We start from the raw sequence: 24,878 nt of genomic DNA on the forward strand, positions 1-24,878 counted from the left end.
TGTTATGCTTATCCTCCATCAATTAAATTGATGAGAAACAATGGATTTGCATACTACTTATTCACATTGGGAAAAATATATAAGGGGGGGAGGATATAGCGCGAGCTTGAGAAGGTCTTCAATGAACCACCGGTAGGACTGGAAAGAACGAATGAATTGATATGATAAGAACGGAAAAGGAATCTTCAACGAACCACCATGAAAATGAAAACAAACGAAGAGAAGATAACGAATCGCCGGAAAGAATTAGAAAATGAACGAAGATACTTGAGTGAATTTAGAGACAAGAGAATGAAGAGATCGCGAACTGATTGAAGAATACTTGAATGAAGCACCGGAAGAATATTGAGACGAACGAAGGGGCACGGATATTGGAGAACGAATTTGAAAACTTATAACGAAGAGATATTCCGAAAAGATGGCCTCCGGGTGATCGAGAGAGAAAACAACTCCCGAAATGCATCGAATGATTGAAAAGAATTTGCACGATTGAAAACAATTTGAGAGGATAACATCGAGCTAGCACCGCGAATCTCCAGGAGAACGGACAAGATGTAGGGAAAACTCTACTCGGGTCTTCACATGATGAGAATGACAATGAGAAACACCTTGAAGAATTTGATGAAACACTCCGAAAGAATAAAAAGAGGAAAGATTGAACCGAACATAAAAGAATTTGGAAGCTATCTTGGAGAAGGCATCTGACTGATGAAATTCATACTTGTTGGGGAACGTAGCAGAAATTCAAAATTTTCTACGCATCACTAAGATCAATCTATGGAGTAATCTAGCAACGAGGGGAAGGGGAGTGCATCTACATACCCTTGTAGATCGCGAGCGGAAGCGTTCAAGAGAACGGGGTTGATGGAGTCGTACTCGTCGTGATCCAAATCACCGATGATCCTAGCGCCGAACGGACGGCACCTCCGCGTTCAACACACGTACGGAGCAGCGACGTCTCCTCCTTCTTGATCCAGCAAGGGGGGAGGAGAGGTTGATGGAGATCCAGCAGCACGACGGCGTGGTGGTGGAAGTAGCGGGATTCCAACAGGGCTTCGCCAAGCGCTGCGGGAGGAGGGAGGTGTGTCACGGGAGCGAGAGGGAGGCGCCAGGGCTTAGGTATTGCTGCCCTCCCTTCCCCCCACTATATATAGGGCCAAGGGAGACGGGGGGCGCAGCCTTGGCCCTTCCTCCAAGGAAGGGTGCGGCCAGGGAGGAGTCCTTCCCCCCAAGGCACCTCGGAGGTGCCTTCCCCCTTTAGGACTCTCCCTTTTCCTTATCTCTTGGCGCATGGGCCTCTTGGTGCTGGTGCCCTTGGCACATATAGGCCAAGGCACACCCCCTACAGCCCATGTGCCCCCCGGGGCTGGTGGACCCCTTGGTGGACCCCCGGACCCCTTTCGGCACTCCCGGTACAATACCGATAAAGTGCGAAACTTTTCCGGCGACCAAAATAAGACTTCCCATATATAAATCTTTACCTCCGGACCATTCCGGAACTCCTCGTGACGTCCGGGATCTCATCCGGGACTCCGAACAACTTTCGGGTTACCGCATACTAATATCTCTATAACCCTAGCGTCACCGAACCTTAAGTGTGTAGACCCTACGGGTTCGGGAGACATGCAGACATGACCGAGACGACTCTCCGGTCAATAACCAACAGCGGGATCTGGATACCCATGTTGGCTCCCACATGCTCCTCGATGATCTCATCGGATGAACCACGATGTCGGGGATTCAATCAATCCCGTATGCAATTCCCTTTGTCTATCGATATGTTTCTTGCCCGAGATTCGATCGTCGGTATCCCGATACCTTGTTCAATCTCGTTACCGGCAAGTCTCTTTACTCGTTCCGTAACTCACATCATCCCGTGATCAACTCCTTGGTCACACTGTGCACATTATGATGATGTCCTACCGAGTGGGCCCAGAGATACCTCTCCGTTTACACGGAGTGACAAATCCCAGTCTCGATTCGTGCCAACCCAACAGACACTTTCGGAGATACCTGTAGTGCACCTTTATAGTCACCCAGTTACGTTGTGACGTTTGGTACACCCAAAGCATTCCTACGGTATCCGGGAGTTGCACAATCTCATGGTCTAAGGAACTGATACTTGACATTAGAAAAGCTCTGAGCAAACGAACTACACGATCTTGTGCTAGGCTTATGATTGGGTCTCGTCCATCACATCATTCTCCTAATGATGTGATCCCGTTATCAACGACATCCAATGTCCATGGTCAGGAAACCGTAACCATCTATTGATCAACGAGCTAGTCAACTAGAGGCTTACTAGGGACATGGTGTTGTCTATGTATCCACACATGTATCTGAGTTTCCTATCAATACAATTCTAGCATGGATAATAAACGATTATCATGAACAAGGAAATATAATAATAACCAATTTATTATTGCCTCTATGGCATATTTCCAACAGTCTCCCACTTGCACTAGAGTCAATAATCTAGTTCACATCGCCATGTGATTAACACTCATAGTCCACATCACCATGTGACTACACCCAAAGAGTTTACTAGAGTCAATAATCTAGTTCACATCACTATGTGATTAACACTCAATGAGTTCTGGTTTGATCATGTTATGCTTGTGAGAGAGGTTATTAGTCAACGGGTCTGAACCTTTCAGATCCGTGTGTGCTTTACGAATATCTATGTCATCTTGTGGATGCTACCACGCGCTACTTGGAGCCATTTCAAATAATTGCTCTACTATACGAATCCGGTTTACTACTCAGAGTCATCCGGATTAGTGTCAAAGTTCGCATCGACGTAACCCTTTACGACGAACTCCTTTTCACCTCCATAGTCGAGAAAATTCCTTAGTCCACTAGATACTAAGGATAAGTTCGACCGCTGTCATGTGATCCATTCCCGGATCACTATTGTACCCCTTGACCAACTCATGGCAAGGCACACTTCATGTGCGGTACACAGCATAGCATACTGTAGAGACTACGTCTGAAGCATAGGGGACGACCTTCGTCCTTTCTCTCTCTTCTGCTGTGGTCAGGTCTTGAGTTTTACTCAATACTCACACCTTGTAACACAGCCAAGAACTCCTTCTTTGCTGATCTATTTTGAACTCTTTCAAAATCATGTCAAGATGTGCGTTCTTTGAAAGTATCATTAGGCGTCTTGATCTATCTCTATAGATCTTGATGCCCAATATGTAAGCAGCTTTTATCCAGGTTTTCCTTTGAAAAACTCCTTTCAAACAACCCTTTATGCTTTCCAGAAATTTTACATCATTTCGGATCAACAATATGTCATTCACATATACTTATCAGAAATGTTGTAGCGCTCCCACTCACTTTATTGTAAATACAAGTTTCTAACAAACTTTGTATAAATCCAAAAACTTTGATCACTCCATCAAAGCGTATATTCTGACTCCGAGATGCTTGCTCTAGTCCATGGAAGGATCGCTGGAGCTAGCATACCTTTTAGCATCCTTAGGATTGACAAAACCTTTCTGATTGTATCACATACAACCTTTCCTTACGAAAACTGGTAAGGAAACTTGTTTTGACATCCATCTGCCAGATTTCATAAATGCAGCTAATGCTAACATGATTCCGACGGACTTAAGCATCGCTACGGACGGGAAAATCTCATCATAGTCAACTCCTTGAACTTGTGGAAATACTCTTTGCCACAAGTCGAGCTTCATAGACGGTAACATTACCGTCCACGTCCGTCTTCTTCTCAAAGTTCCATTTATCTCGGATTTCATGGCTTCTAACCATTTGTTGGAATATGGGCCCACCATCGCTTCTCCATAGCTCGTAGGTTCATTGTTGTCTAGCAACATGACTTCCAAGACAGGATCACGCATTACTCTGAAGTAGTACGCATCCTCGTTGTCCTACGAGGTTTGGTAGTGACTTGATCCGAAGTTTCATGATCACTATCATAAGCTTCCACTTCAATTGGTGTAGGTGCCACAGGAACAACTTCCTGCGCCTTGCTACACACTAGTCGAAGTTATGGTTCAATAACCTCATCAAGTCTCCACCATCCTCCCAATCAATTCTTTCGAGAGAAACTTTTCCTCGAGAAAGGACCTGTCTCTAGAAGCAATTACTTTTGCTTCCAGATCTGAAATAGGAGGTATACCCAACTGTTTTTGGGTATTCTATGAAGATGCATTTATCCGCTTTAGGTTCGAGCTTATCAGCCTGGAACTTTTTCACATAAGCATCGCAACCCCAAACTTTTAAGAAACGACAACTTAGGTTTCTCTAAACGGTGTCGTCTCAACGGAATTGCGTGGTGCCCCTTTTAAAGTGAATGCGGTTGTCTCTAATGCTTAACCCATAAATGATAGTGGTTATTCGATAAGAGACATCATGGCATGCACCATATCCAATAGGGTGCAGTTATGATGTTCGGACATACCATCACACTGTGGTGTTCCAGGCGGTATTAATTGTGAAACACTTTCCACAATGTCTTAATTGTGTGCCAAACTCGTAACTCAGATACTCATCTCTATGATCATATCACAAACATTTTATCCTCTTGTCACGACGATCTTCAACTTCACTCTGAAATTACTTGAACCTTTCAATAATTCAGACTTGTGTTTCATCAAGTAAATATACTCAACATCTACTCAAATCATCTGTGAAGTAAGAACATATCGATATCCACTGCGTGCCTCAGCACTCATTGGACTGCACACATCAAATGTATTACTTCCAACAAGTTGCTCTCTTGTTCCATCTTACTGAAAACGAGGCCTTTCAGTCATCTTGCCCATGTGGTATGATTTGCATGTCTCAAGTGATTCAAAATCAAGTGAGTCCAAACGATCCATCTGCATGGAGTTTCTTCATGCATATATACCAATAGACATGGTTCGCATGTCTCAATCTTTTCAAAAACGAATGAGTCCAAAAATCCATCTACATGGAGCTTCTTCATGCGTTCTATACCAATATGACTCAAATGGTAGTGCCACAAGTATGTGGTACTATCATCACTATTTTATATCTTTTGGCACGAACATGTGTATCACTGCGATCGAGATTCATTTTAGGTGCAAGACCATTGAAGGTATTATTCAAATAAACAGAGTAACCATTATTCTCCTTAAATGAATAACTGTATTGTGATAAACATAATCCAATCATGTTTATGCTCAACGCAAACACCAAATAACAATTATTTAGGTTTAACACCAATCTCGATGGTAGAGTGAGTATGCGATGCTTGATCACATCAACCTTGGAAACACTTCCAACACATATCGTCATCTCACCTTTAGCTAGTCTCCGTTTATTCCGCAGCTTTTATTTCGAGTTACTAACTCTTAGTAACCGAACCGGTATCTAATACCCTGGTGCTGCTAGGAGTACTAGTAAAGTACACATTCATATAATGTATATCCAATATACTTCTGTCGACCTTGCCTGCCTTCTCATCTACCAAGTATCTAGGGTAGTTCCGCTTCAGTGACCGTTCCCCTCATTATAGAAGCACTTAGTCTCGGGTTTGGGTTCAACCTTGGGATTCTTCACTAGAGCAGCAAACGACTTGCTGTTTCATGAAGTATCCCTTTTGCCCTTGCCCTTCTAGAAACTAGTGGTTTTACTAACCATCAACAATTGATGCTCCTTCTTGATTTCTAATTTCGCGGTGTCAAACATCGCGAGTTACTCAAGGATCATCATATATATCCCTGATATGTTATAGTTCATCACGAAGCCCTAATAGCTTGGTGGCAGTGACTTTGGAGAACCATCACCATCTCATCTGGAAGATTAACTCCCACTCGATTCAAGCGATTGCAGTACTCAGACAATCTGAGCACATGCTCAACGATTGAGCTTTTCTCCCTTAGTTTGCAGGCTTAAGAAACTTGTCAGGGGTCTCATACCTCTTGACGTGGGCACTAGTCTGAAATCCCAATTTCAGTCTTCGGAACATCTCACATGTTCTGCGACGTTTCAAAACGTCTTTGGTGCCACAATTTTAAACCGTTAGCATTACGCACTGAACTATCACGTAGTCATCAAAACGTGTATGTCAGATGTTTCGCAACATCTACAGACGACGCTGAGGTTCAGCACACCGAGCGGTGCATTAAGGACATAAGCCTTCTGTGCAGCAATGAGGACAATCCTCAGTTTACGGACCCAGTCCGCATAATTGCTACTATCAACTTTCAACTAAATTTTTCTCTAGGAACATATCTTAACCAGTAGAACTAAAGCGCAGTGACATAATTTGTAAAGACCTTTTGACTATGTTCATGATAATGAAGTTCATCTGATTATTGAACTCCCACTCAGATAGACATCCCTCTAGTCATCTAAGTGATACATGATCCGAGTCAAACTAGGCCGTGTCCGATCATCACGTGAGACGGACTAGTCATCATCGGTGAACATCTCCATGTTGATCGTATCTGCTATACGACTCATGTTCGACCTTTCGGTCTCTTGTGTTCTGAGGCCATGTCTGTACATGCTAGGCTTGTCAAGTCAACCTAAGTGTTTCGCATGTGTTCCGAGGCCATGTCTATACATGCTAGGCTCGTCAACACCCGTTGTATTCGAACGTTAGAATCTATCACACCCGATCATCACGTGGTGCTTTGAAACAACGAACCTTCGCAACGGTGCACAGTTAGGGGGAACACGTCTCTTGAAATTTTAGTGAGGGATCATCTTATTTATGCTACCGTCGTTCTAAGCAAATAAGATGTGAACATGACAAACATCACATGCAAATCATAAGGTGACGTGATATGCCCAATATCATCTTGCGCCTTTTGATCTCCATCTTTGAGGCGCGGCATGATCACCTTCGTCACCGGCATGACACCATGATCTCCATCATCATGATCTCCATCATTGTGTCTTCATGAAGTTGTCTCGCCAACTATTACTTCTACTACTATGGCTAACGGTTAGCAATAAAGTAAAGTAATTACATGGCATTTTCATTGACACACAGGTCATACAATAAATTAAGACAACTCCTATGGCTCCTGCCGGTTGTCATAATCATCGACATGCAAGTCGTGATTCCTATTACAAGAACATGATCAATCTCATACATCACATATATCATTCATCACATCCTTTTGGCCATATCACATCACATAGCATACCCTGCAAAAACAAGTTAGACGTCCTCTAATTGTTGTTGCATGTTTTACGTGGCTGCTATGGGATTCTAGCAAGAACGTTTCTTACCTACGCAAAAGCCACAACGTGATATGCCAATTTCTATTTACCCTTCATAAGGACCCTTTTCATCGAATCCGATCCGACTAAAGTGGGAGAGACAGACACCCGCTAGCCACCTTATGCAACTAGTGCATGTCAGTCGGTGGAACCTGTCTCACGTAAGTGTACGTGTAAGGTCGGTCCGGGCCGCTTCATCCCACGATGCCGCCGAATCAAGATAAGACTAGTAACAGCAAGTAAATTTACAAAATCGACGCCCACAACTACTTTGTGTTCTACTCGTGCATAGAAACTACGCATAGACCTAGCTCTGATACCACTGTTGGGGAACGTAGTAGAAATTCAAAAGTTTCTACGCATCACCAAGATCAATCTATGGAGTAATCTAGCAACGAGGGGAAGGGGAGTGCATCTACATACCCTTGTAGATCGCGAGCGGAAGCGTTCAAGAGAACGGGGTTGATGGAGTCGTACTCGTCGTGATCCAAATCACCGATGATCCTAGCGCCGAACGGACGGCACCTCCGCGTTCAACACACGTACGGAGCAGCGACGTCTCCTCCTTCTTGATCCAGCAAGGGGGGAGGAGAGGTTGATGGAGATCCACCAGCACGACGGCGTGGTGGTGGAAGTAGCGGGATTCCAACAGGGCTTCGCCAAGCGCTGCGGGAGGAGGGAGGTGTGTCACGGGAGCGAGAGGGAGGCGCCAGGGCTTAGGTATTGCTGCCCTCCCTTCCCCCCACTATATATAGGGCCAAGGGAGACGAGGGGGGGGCGCAGCCTTGGCCCTTCCTCCAAGGAAGGGTGCGGCCAGGGAGGAGTCCTTCCCCCCCAAGGCACCTCGAAGGTGCCTTCCCCCTTTAGGACTCTCCCTTTTCCTTATCTCTTGGCGCATGGGCCTCTTGGGGCTGGTGCCCTTGGCCCATATAGGCCAAGGCGCACCCCCTACAGCCCATGTGGCCCCCCCGGGGCTGGTGGACCCCTTGGTGGACCCCCGGACCCCTTTCGGCACTCCCGGTACAATACCGATAAAGTGCGAAACTTTTCCGGCGACCAAAATAAGACTTCCCATATATAAATCTTTACCTCCGGACCATTCCGGAACTCCTCGTGACGTCCAGGATCTCATCCGGGACTCCGAACAACTTTCGGGTTACCGCATACTAATATCTCTATAACCCTAGCGTCACCGAACCTTAAGTGTGTAGACCCTACGGGTTCGGGAGACATGCAGACATGACCGAGACGACTCTCCGGTCAATAACCAACAGCGGGATCTGGATACCCATGTTGGCTCCCACATGCTCCTCGATGATCTCATCGGATGAAGCACGATGTCGGGGATTCAATCAATCCCGTATGCAATTCCCTTTGTCTATCGATATGTTTCTTGCCCGAGATTCGATCGTCGGTATCCCGATACCTTGCTCAATCTCGTTACCGGCAAGTCTCTTTACTCGTTCCGTAACTCACATCATCCCGTGATCAACTCCTTGGTCACACTGTGCACATTATGATGATGTCCTACCGAGTGGGCCCAGAGATACCTCTCCGTTTACACGGAGTGACAAATCCCAGTCTCGATTCGTGCCAACCCAACAGACACTTTCGGAGATACCTGTAGTGCACCTTTATAGTCACCCAGTTACGTTGTGACGTTTGGTACACCCAAAGCATTCCCACGGTATCCGGGAGTTGCACAATCTCATGGTCTAAGGAACTGATACTTGACATTAGAAAAGCTCTGAGCAAACGAACTACACGATCTTGTGCTAGGCTTAGGATTGGGTCTCGTCCATCACATCATTCTCCTAATGATGTGATCCCATTATCAACGACATCCAATGTCCATGGTCAGGAAACCGTAACCATCTATTGATCAACGAGCTAGTCAACTAGAGGCTTACTAGGGACATGGTGTTGTCTATGTATCCACACATGTATCTGAGTTTCCTATCAATACAATTCTAGCATGGATAATAAACAATTATCATGAACAAGGAAATATAATAATAACCAATTTATTATTGCCTCTAGGGCATATTTCCAACAATACTTACATCAAATTTCAAAAGAACTTGAGAATACCTCCGGGAAAAACAGAAGAGTCAGGTAAGATCCTGGGAAAGACCTGTGGGTTAGGGCCCACTAAAAAGAAACACCGTTGAGAGGGATTGTTGAATGAGAAATGATGTACCGGAGCAATTGAAAGATTTGAATGAGGTGACAACCTCGAAATAATTGAATGCAAACACGAATCTTCTGAGATGTCTTCAGCACTCCGGAAGGATTAAATGGCGAGAGGCGAATGATCAGAGGGAAATATTTGAGCTGAGGGAAAGAATACGATCGACAATGAAAAAAAGTTGAATTTGGATCCACCGGAAAGAAAATGTGACGAACAATGATGAACTAGACGAGACTTCACCAGTTGGGACAACTGAGGAAAGACTGAAGAGGCTCCGCACGAATGAAATTGATGCACGAATAGAGGCTCAGCCTCCGGGAATATAAGGGGTGGGAGGGCGGGAAAAACACAGGCAACTTGCAACGGTTAACTGATGAATAACTTGACGAGAAAGGCATCGGTTGAATTAAATGAGGAAAGAATGCAAAGGCTTCACACGAGTAGGATGGATACTCGATTACAGACTCCGGTTCCGAGAAGAAAAAGGGTGGGCGGGTGGAAAAAAAACAAGGACAAATTCGGACAGGGAAACAACGTCGATTGAAAAGGGCTGAGGATTGATCTCCCAAAGGACAAAGAGGTTTGAATCAATTCGACGAGAATAGCACCGGATGAAAAGAGGATGGACAACGAACAAAAACTAACAGTGTGATACTAAAGAAAAATTGGAAGGGGCAGAGGAGTAGTTCAAAACACCTACATCAAGATTTCTCACCAGAGCGACGAAGGGGGCTGAGGAGTAAAAAGAAGTCCTACTCTCCGATATAACTAGACTCAGAAAAGTTTTTTCTAGACTCGACAACGGCCAACTACACGATCAATCAAGGGGGCTCCTATGGTCGGTCGAGGCTCTGATACCAACTTGTCACGCCCAAGATGCGACCCTATCCTAAAGGAACTCGAAGGTCCCACCAAGGATAGAAGCGCATCTTGAAGACGCTTTTGCAAGGTGGATATCATTACATCGTACCATTACATAATAGTTGGGGATACATACAAAAGGCACAACCGCCCCAAAGAATACATCAACATACATGAGATCAACATCCGACTACGGACGACACATAAACAGAAACTCAAACGACATCCACCCTGCTAGCCCAGGCTGCCGACCTGGAACCTATCCCCTGATCGAAGAAGCAGAAGAAGAACTCCAAAACAAGTAAACATCGCTCTCGCATCATGATCATCACAATACCTGTACCTGCAACTATTGTTGTCGTAATCTATGAGCCACGAGGACTCAGCAATCCCATTACCATGGGTATCAAGACTAGCAAAGCTTAATGGGTAAGGGAGGGGTAAAGTGGTGAGGTTGCAGCAGCGGCTAAGCAAAGTATGGTGGCTAACTTACGAAACAAGAGCGAGAAGAGGAGCTTAACAAGCGGTCGTCAACTAGTAATGATCAAGAAGTGATCCTGAACTCCTACTTACGTCAAACATAACCCAAAAACTGTTTTCTCCTCTCGAACAACCCCGAAAAGAGACAATCAAGGTTACGCACGCGGTTGGTGTATTTTAGAAGAGTTTACTTCAAGTTTACTACAACCGGATATTAACAAATTCCCATCTGCCACATAACCGCGGGCACGGCTTTCTAAAGTTCAAACCCTGCAGGGGTGTCCCAACTTAGCCCATTATAAGCTCTCACGATCAACGAAGGATATTGCTTCTCCCGGAACGACCCGATCAGTCTCGGAATCCCGGTTACAAGACATTTTGACAATGGTAAAACAAGACCAGCAAGACCTCCCGGCGTGCCGACACCCTGATAGTAGCCGCGATTATCTCGTCTCAGGCCACGACCGGATGAGCACTACGTACAACTAAAACCAGCCCTCAAGTTTCCTCGAGGTGGCGCTGCAAGTGGCTCTAGTTCGGACCAACACTTAGAGAAGCATTGGCCCGGGGGGGCTAAAATAAAGATGACCCTCGGGTTAATTACTCCCGAGGGAAATGTATAGGTGGTAGGTAGGCAAATGGTAAAACCAATGTTGGGCCTTGCTGGAGGAGTTTTATTCAAGGCGAACTATCAAGGGGTTCCCATAACACCCAACCGCGTTAGGGACGCAAAATCCGGGAACATAATACCGATATGACGGAAACTAGGGCGGAAAGAGTGGAACAAAACACCAGGCACAAGGCCGAGCCTTCCACCCTTTACCAAGTATATAGATGCATTAATAATATATGACATATTGTGATATCCCAACATAAACATAATCCAACATGGAGCAATTCATCTTCACCTGCAACTAGCAACGCTATAAGAGGGGTTGAGCAAAAGCGGTAACATAGTCAAACAACGGTTTGCTAGGAACGGTGACAAGGGTTAGAGGTTCATGGCAATTTGGGAGGCTTGATAAGCAAGTCGTAGGTAACGCGGCATAGCGACAACATCGAGGCAACTAGTATAGCAATGATAGTAATGAGATCCAAGGTGACGGTCATGTTGCCTGAAATCCCGCTAGGAAGAAGAACGAGTCCATGAAGAAGATGAAGCCACGAAGACAAACCAAGCGTAGACGAACGAATCCTCACGATCGCAACGAAACAGGAATTAACGAGAAGGAGCACAACCGGAAAGAAGCAAACAATATGGTAAACACACAACACATAAGCATGAATGTGATGCTTAACCAAGTATGATGCATGTCCGATTTAATGAGCATGGCATGGCAACGTGCAACAAACAACACTATAAATTAAGTGGAGCTCAATATGCAACGAGTTGCATAATGACGAAACACCACATCAATTATTTAGTTCTCTCTCGTTTATGTACCCAACAATATTAAATGTTATTAAACATGGCAAGGGGTGAAGCATATGAAAGCTACCTATCTAGGCAAGTTTAAATGAGGCCGGAACAGCAAACAACAATTCCGGAAAATCCTCATATGCATATTTTGAATTAGCTACTATTCTGCCCTAAACATAATTTTAGAGTTGTTAACAGCAAAATAAAGTGCACCATGTTAAACTATGCATTTTTCTACCCCATTTACATATAAAGTTTATTTAAATCCGAGCTACGGTTAATTAGTTATGAAATAAATCATTTTAACATGGCATTTATGCAAATTAATGCAAATAATATTTTAAACATTTTTAACATGGATGAAAGTTGCAAATTATGAACCTAGATGAAATTCTAAGAAAGTTACATATATAACATGTTTTATATGGATGCATGGACATTTAGTTAGGAGCATTTTAAAATGATGGCATTTGCTGTAAATATGCATGCACTGGATATTTAGGGGGGAAAATAGAACAGGGAAAAAATCTAAACGGGCTGAAACTGGAGCTACACGGGCTACACCGCGAGCGGTAGATAGATATAGAGCGCTCTGTGCGCAAGGCAAGAGCAGCAGCAGAATCGGGCCAAGCCCAAGCGTCTCGCTGTGTGGTGTGCAAAAGATAAATAAGAGGCAAAAAATTGGTTCTCTCTCGTTTATGTACCCAACAATATTAAAATCTTATTAAACATGGCAAGGGGTGAAGCATATGAAAGCTACCTATCTAGGCAAGTTTAAATGAGGCCGGAACAACAAAGAACTATTCCGGAAAATCCTCATATGCATATTTCGAATTAGCTACTGTTCTTCCCTAAACATACTTTTAGAGTTGTTAAACAGCAAAATAAAGTGCACTATGTTAAACTATGCATTTTGCTACCCCATTTACATATAAAGTTTATTTAAATCCGAGCTACGGTTAATTAGTTATGAAATAAATCATTTTAACATGGCATTAATGCAAATTAATGAAAATAATATTTTAAACATTTTTAACATGGATGAAAGTTGCAAATTATGAAACTAGATGAAATTCTAAGCAAGTTACATATATAACATGTTTTATATGGATGCATGGACATTTAGTTAGGAGCATTTTAAAGTGATGGCATTTGCTGTAAATATGCATGCACTGGATATTTAGGGAAAAAATAGAACAGGGAAAAATCTAAACGGGCTGAGACTGGAGCTACACGGGCTACACCGGCGAGCGGTAGATAGATATAGAGCGCTTTGTGCGCAAGGCAACAGCAGCAGCAGAATCGGGCCATGCCCAAGCGTCTGGCTGTGTGGTGTGCAAAAGATAAATAAGAGGCAAAAAAATTGGTTCTCTCTCGTTTATGTACCCAACAATATTAAATGTTATTAAACATGGCAAGGGGTGAAGCATATGAAAGCTAACTATCTAGGCAAGTTTAAATGAGTCCGCAACAACAAACAACAATTCCGGAAAATCCTCATATGCATATTTCGAATTAGCTACTGTTCTTCCCTAAGCATAATTTTAGAGTTGTTAAACAGCAAAATAAAGGGCACCATGTTAAACTATGCATTTTGCTACCCCATTTACATATAAAGTTTATTTAAATCCGAGCTACGGTTAATTAGTTATGAAATAAATCATTTTAACATGGCATTTATGCAAATTAATGCAAATAATATTTTAAACATTTTTAACATGGATGAAAGTTGCAAATTATGAACCTAGATGAAATTCTAAGCAAGTTACATATATAACATGTTTTATATGGATGCATGGACATTTAGTTAGGAGCATTTTAAAATGATGGCATTTGCTGTAAATATGCATGCACTGGATATTTAGGGAAAAAACAGAACAGGGAAAAAAAATCTAAACGGGCTGAAACTGGAGCTACACGGGCTACACCGGCGAGCGGCAGATAGATATAGAGCGCTCTGTGCGCAAGGCAACAGCAGTAGCAGAATCGGGCCAAGCCCAAGCGTGTGGCTGTGTGGTGTGCAAAAGATAAATAAGAGGCTAAAAATTGGTTCTCTCTCGTTTATGTACCCAACAATATTAAATGTTATTAAACATGGCAAGGGGTGAAGCATATGAAATCTACCTATCTAGGCAAGTTTAAATGAGTCCGGAACAACAAACAACAATTCCGAAAAATCCTCATATGCATATTTCGAATTAGCTACTGTTCTTCCCTAAACACAATTTTTGAGTTGTTAAACAGCAAAATAAAGTGCACCATGTTAAACTATGCATTTTGCTACCCCATTTACATATAAATTTTATTTAAATCCGAGCTACGGTTAATTAGTTATGAAATAAATCATTTTAACAAGGCATTTATGCAAATTAATGCAAATAATATTTTAAACATTTTTAACATGGATGAAAGTTGCAAATTATGAAACTAGATGAAATTCTAAGCAAGTTACATATATAACATGTTTTATATGGATGCATGGACATTTAGTTAGGAGCATTTTAAAATGATGGCATTTGCTGTAAACATGCATGCACTGGATATTTAGGAAAAAAAAACAGGGAAAAAAATCTAAACGGGCTGAAACTGGAGCTACACGGGCTACAGCGGCGAGCGGTAGATAGATATAGAGCGCTCTGTGCGCAAGGCAACAGTAGCAGCAGAATCGGGCCAAGCCCAAGCGTCTGGCTGTGTGGTGTGCAAAAGATAAATAAGAGGCAAAAAATTGGTTCTCTGTCGTTTATGTACCCAACAATATTAAATGTTATTAAACATGGCAAGGGGTGAAGCATCTGAAAGCTACCTATCTAGGCAAGTTTAAATGAGGCCGGAACAACAAACAACTCTTCCGGAAAATCCTCATATGCATATTTCGAATTAGCTACTGTTCTGCCCTAAACATAATTTTATAGTTGTTAAACAGTAAAATAAAGTGCACCATGTTAAACTATGCATTTTTCTACCCATTTACATATAAAGTTTATTTAAATCCGAGCTACGGTTAATTAGTTATGAAATAAATTATTTTAACATGGTATTTATGCAAATAATATTTTAAACATTTTTAACATGGATGAAAGTTGCAAATTATGAAACTAGATGAAATTCTAAGCAAGTTACATATATAACATGTTTATATGGATGCATTGTACATTTAGTTAGGAGCATTTTAAAATTATGGCATTTGCTGTAAATATGCATGCACTAGATATTTAGGAAAAAAATAGAACAGGGAAAAAATCTAAACGGGCTGAAATTGGAGCTACACGGGCTACACCGGCGAGCGGTAGATAGATATAGAGCGCTCTGTGCGCAAGGCCACAGCAGCAGCAGAATCGGGTCAAGCCCAAGCGTCTGGCTGTGTTGTGTGCAAAAGATAAATAAGGGGCAAAAAATTGGGCTGCCTGGGACTCGAACACAGGACCTCCTGCATGTATGCATGTGTGATTAACCATTTGCACTAGAATGGATACATGATGCTAAATGGGTTTGGCGGAAGATGAAGCAGCAAGAAGCTCTCAAAGTCTGAAGGTGCAAAATTGCAGGAAAAAGAATGCGCAGCTGTGGAGGTTCAATCTCGGGGCTCCCCTGTAGGATTGCGTGGCCTAGACCACTGAGATGCTGCTATGTTTGGCGCCAAAGGGAAGCTCAGCTCGTTTTGAATGATCAGAAGGCCTAGTCTTCCTCTCCAGCGAATACACAGATGCATCGCCGGCGAGCAAACGCAGCGGCAGCTGCTGCTGTGGTGAGCCGGCGGTGGTGCGGAAACAGGGGATGGGTGCTACTGCGTGTGCGCGGGCGCGGAGCAACGGCGGGTGCAGCACGAGCTCAAGGCTGTCGGTCATGGCGGCCAAACCTCGGTGTTGTGCGTGCAAGCGCTGGGCGAGGCATGCGGCAGTGCGTGCAGAGGAGTGGTGCTCGGGTGCGCGACCGCGTGGCTGCTTCTTGCCGGAGTCGTGTGCGTGCGTGCACTCGGGCACGTGCCGGAGCTTGACTCGGGGCAGAGAGCTACGACGAACAAGAAGCGGGCAGGCCCTGGTGGAAGCGCGCGAGCTGCAAATGGGGAGAGAAACGCACAGACCAATCAATCATATCGGTCTTATTGAAGAATTTGGAATGACAAGAGGAGTAATGCTTCCTAGCACGGGACAGAGAATAGGAGAAGATGAGATGCTAAAACTGAAAGTGTTCGCAACGCATACCAAAATAGGGGAGTCATTTGCTCTAATCCGAAGCATAAACAAAGACAGGGGTTCTTTTGTGCGCGCTTTTCGCCTGCCTTCCCGACCACGGATAGGCTACGGGGCTTTGCACTTCGGCCCCGCTGCGTGTGTGCTGAAGAAACAGAGGAAGCATGGCAACCTTGCCGGTGACCAAAGTGGCGGTGGAGGAACTGTCAGGCTTGCAAGCAACCGGCGACAGAGGAGGCGATCAACCAGAAAAAGGTACGGGGAAGCGCGGCTGCTCACGTAGAGGGGCTCGGAGGAGTCGATCGAGCTCGGGGACGCGACGAATTTAGCCGCCGGCGAGGTAGACCCGAGGAAGAAGAAGGAGAGATCGGCGCCGAGAAGAGGCCTCCGGCTTGGTGTCCGTGAAGCAGAGGAAGAACCGAAGAAGAGGTCATCGGGGAGGTCGATTCGAGGCTCGTGGACGCGATGTGGACGAAGGAGACGACGGAGATGACCTCCCCGTGGAAGAAGGAGACGGCTACGGCGAGGATCAAGCCGGAGAAGAGCTCGAGCTCCCCTCGGCCATGGCGCGAGCGACGGCTGTGGTGGATGGGCGTGGCTTGACATGGCAGCGACGGCGGTGAGGGAAAGAGGAGGGTTAGGGCAAGGGTGGAGAGGACTGGCTGGGACTTTATGGAGCATGGAGGGCTCCCGTCGACCGTCCCATCAGTGGCCGAGGCGACGTGGCTGTCTCCGATGCTCTGCCGTACGACGAAGGAGACCTGAAGGAAAAATGGGCTGGAGCTGGGCTGAAATGAACAGGTAAGAAGTGGAAGGTGGGCTATCTCTCTCTCCCCCAATATTACTACTTTGTCTATGTTAAAATGAACAGAGATAACAAGGAAAATACCAGGGAGATAGGAGAGGGGTATGAGAGATATAAGAATATCCCCAAGACTCTGGAATTATGCACTATTTGAAATAATTGGTTTGTCCACTTTTAGAGAAAGAAAATTATTGCATTCCAACCCAAATCAAATCCAAAAGAGCTGAAAATTTGATAGAGAGGGTGTAGTCATGGTTTGAAATTAGTAGGGAAAGAATGAACTTTTATGGAGGAGGGGAAAAGGTCACTTGCAACAAAGGGTGAAATTTGAAAGAAGGAAGAAGTGAAATGGTTTGCACTTGGAGAGGGGCCTTGGAGAAAAGATGAAGAGGCAAACAACCATAGGAGGAGGAGGGGAAGATGGAGAGCACATGACCAACACATCAACAAGAAGAAAGCAACCCACATGATGATCATGATAAAATGCAACACGCAAGCAAAAGACATGGCAACGACAACGAATAACTGGAAGACACCTGGCGCATCGGACTCGCGGCGTCACAGACTATCTTGATTCTGTCATAAAATTCTCATGGATGTACATGCATGAGGGAAAACGTGACCTACTGTGACAAACACGTATCATCACGGAAGTGTATTTTTTTTTGTAGTGCGTGGCAGGGATAGGCAGTAGTAATTTCCATCTCACAGATTTTGGTTTCGGGCGGTTACTGCGACTTTCCCCGCTTCGTTCAAATTTTGCAGAGTGCACGTTTACCGTGACAACTCAATTCGAATCCCGTTTGTATTCTTTTTTTTCGAGTGGGATCCATTTTCGATTGGAATAAAATCCTATATACATCATTTTTATATATACTTTCAAAAGCACAACACCCTTTATACATAAATATGGTTTACAAATGGCATGATCTTAGATTCATAAGGTTGTATCCATCAATTTGGATTTTCAAATATTTGAAACCACTTTATGTTGAAATCCAATGTATGCATTTCTCGCTAACTGTCTCCAATTAATGTGTGTTTCATGCATGGTTTTTTTACTTCTCAAACATGTATAATGTGTTTCACACACGCAACATATAGTGTATCCCGTTTAGACATTAATTGCATATAAACCATGCATTGTTTCTAATTAAAGAATCTATGGATCACCAATATTAATAAACTATATAACATTACACGTGTCCCGAAATTCAAATGAATATGCATGTTTGATACACCAATTTGCGTTATGATATTATCGATGTCGTGATCTCCAGTTTAAATATTTGAATCCCATTTAATCCAGATATTCGTCTCATATAACTATCACTCATGCTTATATAGGACTATCTCTCTAGACCTATACGCGTTCATCATCTCTCGGGTATCTCTCGTGCTACCTATATGTCGACAATGATCTTTTATCTTCGTAACACACTGACGGTACTCTCTCCCTCGACCTTCATCACTCTATCTCTCTCTAAGTATATCTCGCTCCCTGCTATGTGTCTCTAACTATGATTCTCCATCTGGAATCTCTTTCTCTCACACAAACACAAAACTTTGTCTTCCGGGGTCTCATTTCTCTCTACTATTCCCCTGTGTGCAACTCGCACACCCCTAATACAGAGATGTCTTCCGCTCCTTAGGTATGAGAACCTACGACTCTTCCTATTAAATATCTCTTTCTCACACACAAACACAAACTCTTCTCCCAGGGTCTCATATTTCTCCACTGTTCTCTTGCATGTCGCTCACACACACTGTCTCTCCCTAGAGATATCTTGCGTTCCCTCATATGTTTCTCTAGCTATCACTCTCGTTTTGAAATATCTTTCTCTCTCGCAGACACAAAACTCCATCTCTCGGGATCTCATTTCTCTCCGATATTTGTTTGTATGTGAGTCACATGCACCCTTTCTTCATCTCTCTCACACCCACACCCATAACTCAGCCTTTTGACTCACTCGAATCCTATCTCTAACGCACACTAGCTAGCATCTTTATCTTTCTATTTATCTGTTTCTCCACCAACCTTCTTTCATTTACAGGTTGATCTCTTTTGCACAATCGTTGTGCCTCACTCCCTCTGCTCGCCATAGATGCATGCTCCAGCCCACGCCACTATCTCTTAAAGACAAAAACACATGCTCAATTGTTGGGCCTTCTTCCCTGCATTCTCGCATGCATGCATATTGTCATACCGATCCGTCTCTCCCATGTCGTTGATCTTAGCTTATGACTTATGTCTTCTTTCTTTTATCTCGATCATGCGCGCGCGCACACACACACACATCCCATGTATACATGTATACCTCTCACACATGCACGTTGAAGATCTCTATGTCTCCATACGTAGTTAATTACCCTCAACCCTAACGCCACATCGAATCGTTCTCTTCTTGTGTGCACATAACTTCCGCCTGGATGGGTAAAACACACACTCACATTTAACAATCTCCTTGTAGCTACCCCCTCTCACTCTTCCGCTATATCCCCGAAACCAATAAGACCATCCCTTCGTTTAATTCCCGCCTACATGCACCATCGATATATAGTAGTCTTCCTTGGTGTCTCTCGAACAAACACGTTCTCTCGATGTCGACTACTCTCACGCGCACACACCTTCTCTTCCCTCTCTACAGGCATTTTCTCTCTCGCACCCCATCGTTGGTGGCCTCTGCCATACACATCACCTCTCTATGATGAAGCCATGCACACTTAAATTACATCCGCCACCGAAGACCCCGCGACACACACACACACCCACACACAAACAAACACACACACACACACACACACACACGCACACACACACACGCACCCACCCACCCCCCCCACACACACAATAAGACTCCATCACACACACACGCACACACACACTAAGACTCCATCTCTCTCCCCCCACACACACACTGAGACTCCATCTCACACACACACTAAGACTCCATCTCTCTCTCCCCCCCACACACACTGAGACTCCATCTCACACATACATGCTCTAGGCGGAGCATTTGTTCCTACCACCCTTCATCCACCCTTACCCGTATGATAAACAATCACCTTAATTTACTTGTATAACATGGACAAATTCCACTTTACTTTAGTAGTTAGCAAACTTATCATTTGTACCCTTATAAAAAACCGAGTTGGCGATGATGGTGTGCCTGCCATCTTGTAATATAGACCGTCTGATCTATATCTGACGGATAGAAAGCAAACTATGATAGTTTTACAAAAGATAGCCGCACCTCTCTCCACATCCTTATCTCCCACACCTCATTGCTGAGCAATTAAAAAAGAAAGTCTTCGGAACAATCAAGCATGGTGGTCGCTACTGCCTACCGGCGCCGTCCATCCCCATGCCTCCGCCCATTCCGACCACCAGTCACCACCACGCTCCACTCCTCCTCACCTTATCTCTCATCTTTCATTTTTTCGATGACATACTCGAGATACCAGTTTTCCGATAAAATTCTCGAAATATCATTAGTTTTTACACATGGGATTACTCCTGCATGGGTAAATCACAACATGTGTTTTGTAAAAAAATGCATATTGATGTTCCGTGCAATGCACGAACATCTTGCTTGTAATTATATAACGCAAATCACGAGTAGGAAGTGACATTTTTTTACACAACCACGTTAACATGGCCACGTAAATCACTAGCTAAAGTAAATACCATTATACTTATATCCCGATGCAAAAGGTTGAGTACATGTCCGAAGAGTAGAGTCGCACACACGCACTCTGTCTCTCAGAATCTCTCTCACACACACACCAGTTACGTGACGCCCACTTAAGCAGACACGTATGTTACAATTTGTGCACCCGCGGGTACACGTGATGCTGCGCATTTATTTAAGCCGGACGGTGAACCCAAACAGTAGCTGCATTCATTCCCCTCCCGCCGCCTCTTCTCTGGTCACCGTCGCCCGGTACCCATGGCCCGGCCGAAGGTAACAACATACGCCATACTCCCGCCGGAGCGGCTGTTTAATCTAGAAATTTTAGTGGTCATGCATGCATCCTTTTGTGCTAGCACTCCTATATAAGGGTTGACCGATCGCTTCCCGCGGACGTGCGCGGGCGGTGGAAGAGGAAGGAGAAGGGAAGCGGGCTGTGGAGTAACGTTTTTTACCATAATTTCTTAGGAAATTGAGTGCAATAATTGAGAAGTTTTGCAAACTATGAGTACTACGCATGAAACGGTTCAAAGCTTATACTCCCTTGCCAGCGTGCGCTTCCCGCGTGAATCGATTCTTTATTTGGGCAAAGCCAAGGTATCACTTCGGGAAGAAATGCTGTTTCCACACCTGTTGAAGGGAATCACTCCTGGCAACTCCTAGAATGCGGTTAGAACTTGTTTTTCTTCAGAAATATGGGGCTAAGAATAGCTAGGATTTCCAGAAGAAGATGCCATTCGTTTGATGAGAAATAAAAAGGAATATCGAGAATTCGCGTGGCTGAAGCTGAAGCAGCTACTCAGCAGCTTTAGGGCAGTATCCCACAGCTGGCTAATAAATATGGATAGGAAACTGCCAGTAGCCCTTGACTTTGACTTGAAGAATTGAATCCGCCTTCTTCTTCTTATTCTTCTGAAAGTCTCCCAGGCAATATGGGGTCAAAAAGCCAAAAAAAAATAAGTGATTTTAGCCCTTATAAAAAGAAAACGGATTCTTGAACCTCTTTCACGTGTACCAGTTATCGTGCCTACGGTAAACGCTGGGTAGCCAAGTGCGGAGAGGATAACTGCTGAAAGCAGGTCAGCGTCGCCCTGGAGCGTCAGTGCTGCATTAATGCCCGGCCAGAGCGGAGGCGACCTCTCACTGGCGCCGGCTTTGAAGCGGCGCGACGGCCGAGAGAGCACCGCTTCCCGGTGCACCGACTGCTCCGCGTCGAGGCTGGCCATCGACCGGGGTGATGCCCCCCTTCCGTTCCCCACTCTAATCTGGTGCATGACACGTATTACGTCGACCCGGATGCTGCTGGCTGTCCCAAATGTCGGCGAAGTAGTATGTAGTAGTAAGAAGAAGCAAAGAATCATGCGGTATACTAGAGATTCCAACAAGTGACTAGACTACACCGCGTGCAGTATCTCAAATCTCAAATCTCCCTTCCGGTTTATAGGGCTCAAATCTCAAATCTCATCAACCAAGGCATTTTACGATTGGAGGAATGTATCTCGTACTTTACAAAATTACCCTAATTAAACTCATGCATTAATTACGTAGTTTTCTCGTTTTCCTCTCCGCCTTGGTCGCGGTGCACAATATTGACCACTCCTATATGACTAGCCGCTCTATCTACATGCGGGACATCAAAGCATCCGGGCCCGCGCGCCATCCACCAAATCACAGCGAGGTGCTACAGTCGAAACTCATCAGTCACCCCGGTGTGGCCGTCATGACCCGTCATATCACAAAACCCACACCTTTACCAGCAGTGGTAAAGTGGCCTCGAAGTTGGACTGGACGAAGCAACCATCATTTCACTGGAATGCTCGTTGAAGCCCTTTCTCCCCTTTCTTGAAGAAAACCTCACTCCAGGCTACTCACTTCTGCCATTTTTCTTCTATACCGACGAAGGAAAGGTGGGCGAATCAGTGATGCTGCTATATTTTCATTCCAAGAATATTCTTTTTGCAAAGCACCGACCGATTCTCACAGCCTATTTTTTTCCCGTTTTCATTGCGATTGTGGTTTCCTTTCGATTGCTTTTTGTTTTGTCAGTTCATTGATGGATCCTGGAGCACTAGGCAAAGAGTTGCCGGCGGACAACCCACTGGAGACAGCGATCTCCAGGAAGCGAGCACCGACCAACGAGTTGACCATGTTGGCGGGCCAACCCATGGAGATGAAGAACTCCAAGAAACAAGCACTGGCCAAAGAGTTGACGACGTTGGCGGACGAACTCCTCAAAGAAAGCTGGAAGAACAGCAAGGGCCCCACCGTGCCTACCCCAGAAACTCTGATGGCCACCTTTGCGCGGCTCAAGGCCGAGTTTGAGGAGATAGTCACCTTTGAGAAGCAGTATTCCCCTGGCAAGGTGATGGCCCCCATCGAGGACGAGGAGATGGCCCCCGGAGGGATGGGATCCCCCGGTGAGCTACACAAGGTAAAAAATGAAAGTTGTGGTTTTGATTATTTGCAATGTGCTTGCTAATATGTTAGGGTTGTGCAGGTGCCGGTGGACGTCCTTGATGATTCCGATGTCGCGGCCCGTCCTGTGGACAACGCCCCAGAGATCGTTTTCGATGTCGCGGTCCGTCCTGTTGGCATCGCCCCGAAGATCGATTCCGATGCCGCTGACCATCCCGTGGACATCGCCCCGGAGATCGATTCCGATGTCGCGGTCAGTCCTGTGGACATCGCCCCAGAGATCGATTCCCATGCCGCTGTCCGTGCTGTGGACATCGCCCCAGAGATCGATTCCCATGCCGCTGTCCGTGCTGTGGTCATTGCCCGAGAGATCGATGACAAGAAATAGTTGGTCGCGCTAATCCTTCAGGGTAGTTTGCATTGCCCTATGTTTAAATACCAGAACGATGTGTGTTATCAAACCATCTTAGGGCTAGTGCACTGTCTTGTGTGGGCGGTACTTGCTAGTACTTTTGTTTGATAGTGAATCATGCGAACCCTCTCCGAGTTATGGAAACAGATGTATCCTCACCAGCTTTTGATGTAATATATGGCATGCTTAGATGTAATTTTGAACTGTTTATCATATCAGCAGGGCTTATTTGATGATTCTTGGTGTTAGTAGGCTAGCTACTGTGCGAGCTATAGTACTTGCAAAACACTCACCGAAGAGAAATGTTGGGGCTGATGAGCTCGTGGTACGCTTATACTGATCCGTCGTTGATCGACCAACAGGCCAAGCTCCTAAAATTGTAGGCTTAGTGATCGATCAGACAATAGTCGACACGGATACATTTAGGCCTCATTTGGTTCATAGGTTAGGAAAATCGTAGCAAAAGTACAGAGACGTACAACACAAAATCATAGCAGTACAGAGACGTCCCTCCATTTCAAAATAGATGAGTCAACTTTTTACTACTAACTTTGAAACGGAGGGAGTACAGATCCTAGGGGGGCTAGTTTGGCCTAGTGGGTTTTAGTGGTATGATGTGGTACAGTGCCGTCCAGTCTTCGCGTGTGGTAGCAGTACTACGGGTAGAGTAAGTTTTCTTGAAGAAGCAGAATTCAACGAAGTCATGATGGTTCCTTCGTCCGACTAACTTACAGTGGGAATGGTTGAGCCTGCGCTACGACTGGGGTGGACCAGGATAATTTTGTGCATGGCAGGTGGACCAGGATGGTCGACGTCCCACATGTCGGCGAATGAAAGTATTCTTTCCGATATAGTGGACGAGCAACGAGTATTCATTGTTTATTTTTGATGAAACCTATTGTCTCCACTGTTATGACGGAGGAGTGTGAAACACGGCAGCCTAGTGAACTTGGCATGTGCACCACTCCCTCCTTCCTCATGTAATACTACCATAGTGTTGACTATAAGGTTACAACTTTTTCTCACTTTCTCTGTATCTATTTCCTCTCAAATGTTTTTTACCTTTCTTTTTTTAGACACAATTGTTTTTTATGCCTCTTTTTTTTGAATTAGTTTTTTTATACCTAGGAGCACGTGTAGAGACGAGCTCCTGCAGATCCCACTCCTTGAATTTGTCAATGCCTC

The sequence above is a fragment of the Aegilops tauschii genome, chromosome 1 (genome assembly GCF_002575655.3).
Source record: "Aegilops tauschii subsp. strangulata cultivar AL8/78 chromosome 1, Aet v6.0, whole genome shotgun sequence".
NCBI lineage: Eukaryota > Viridiplantae > Streptophyta > Magnoliopsida > Poales > Poaceae > Aegilops > Aegilops tauschii.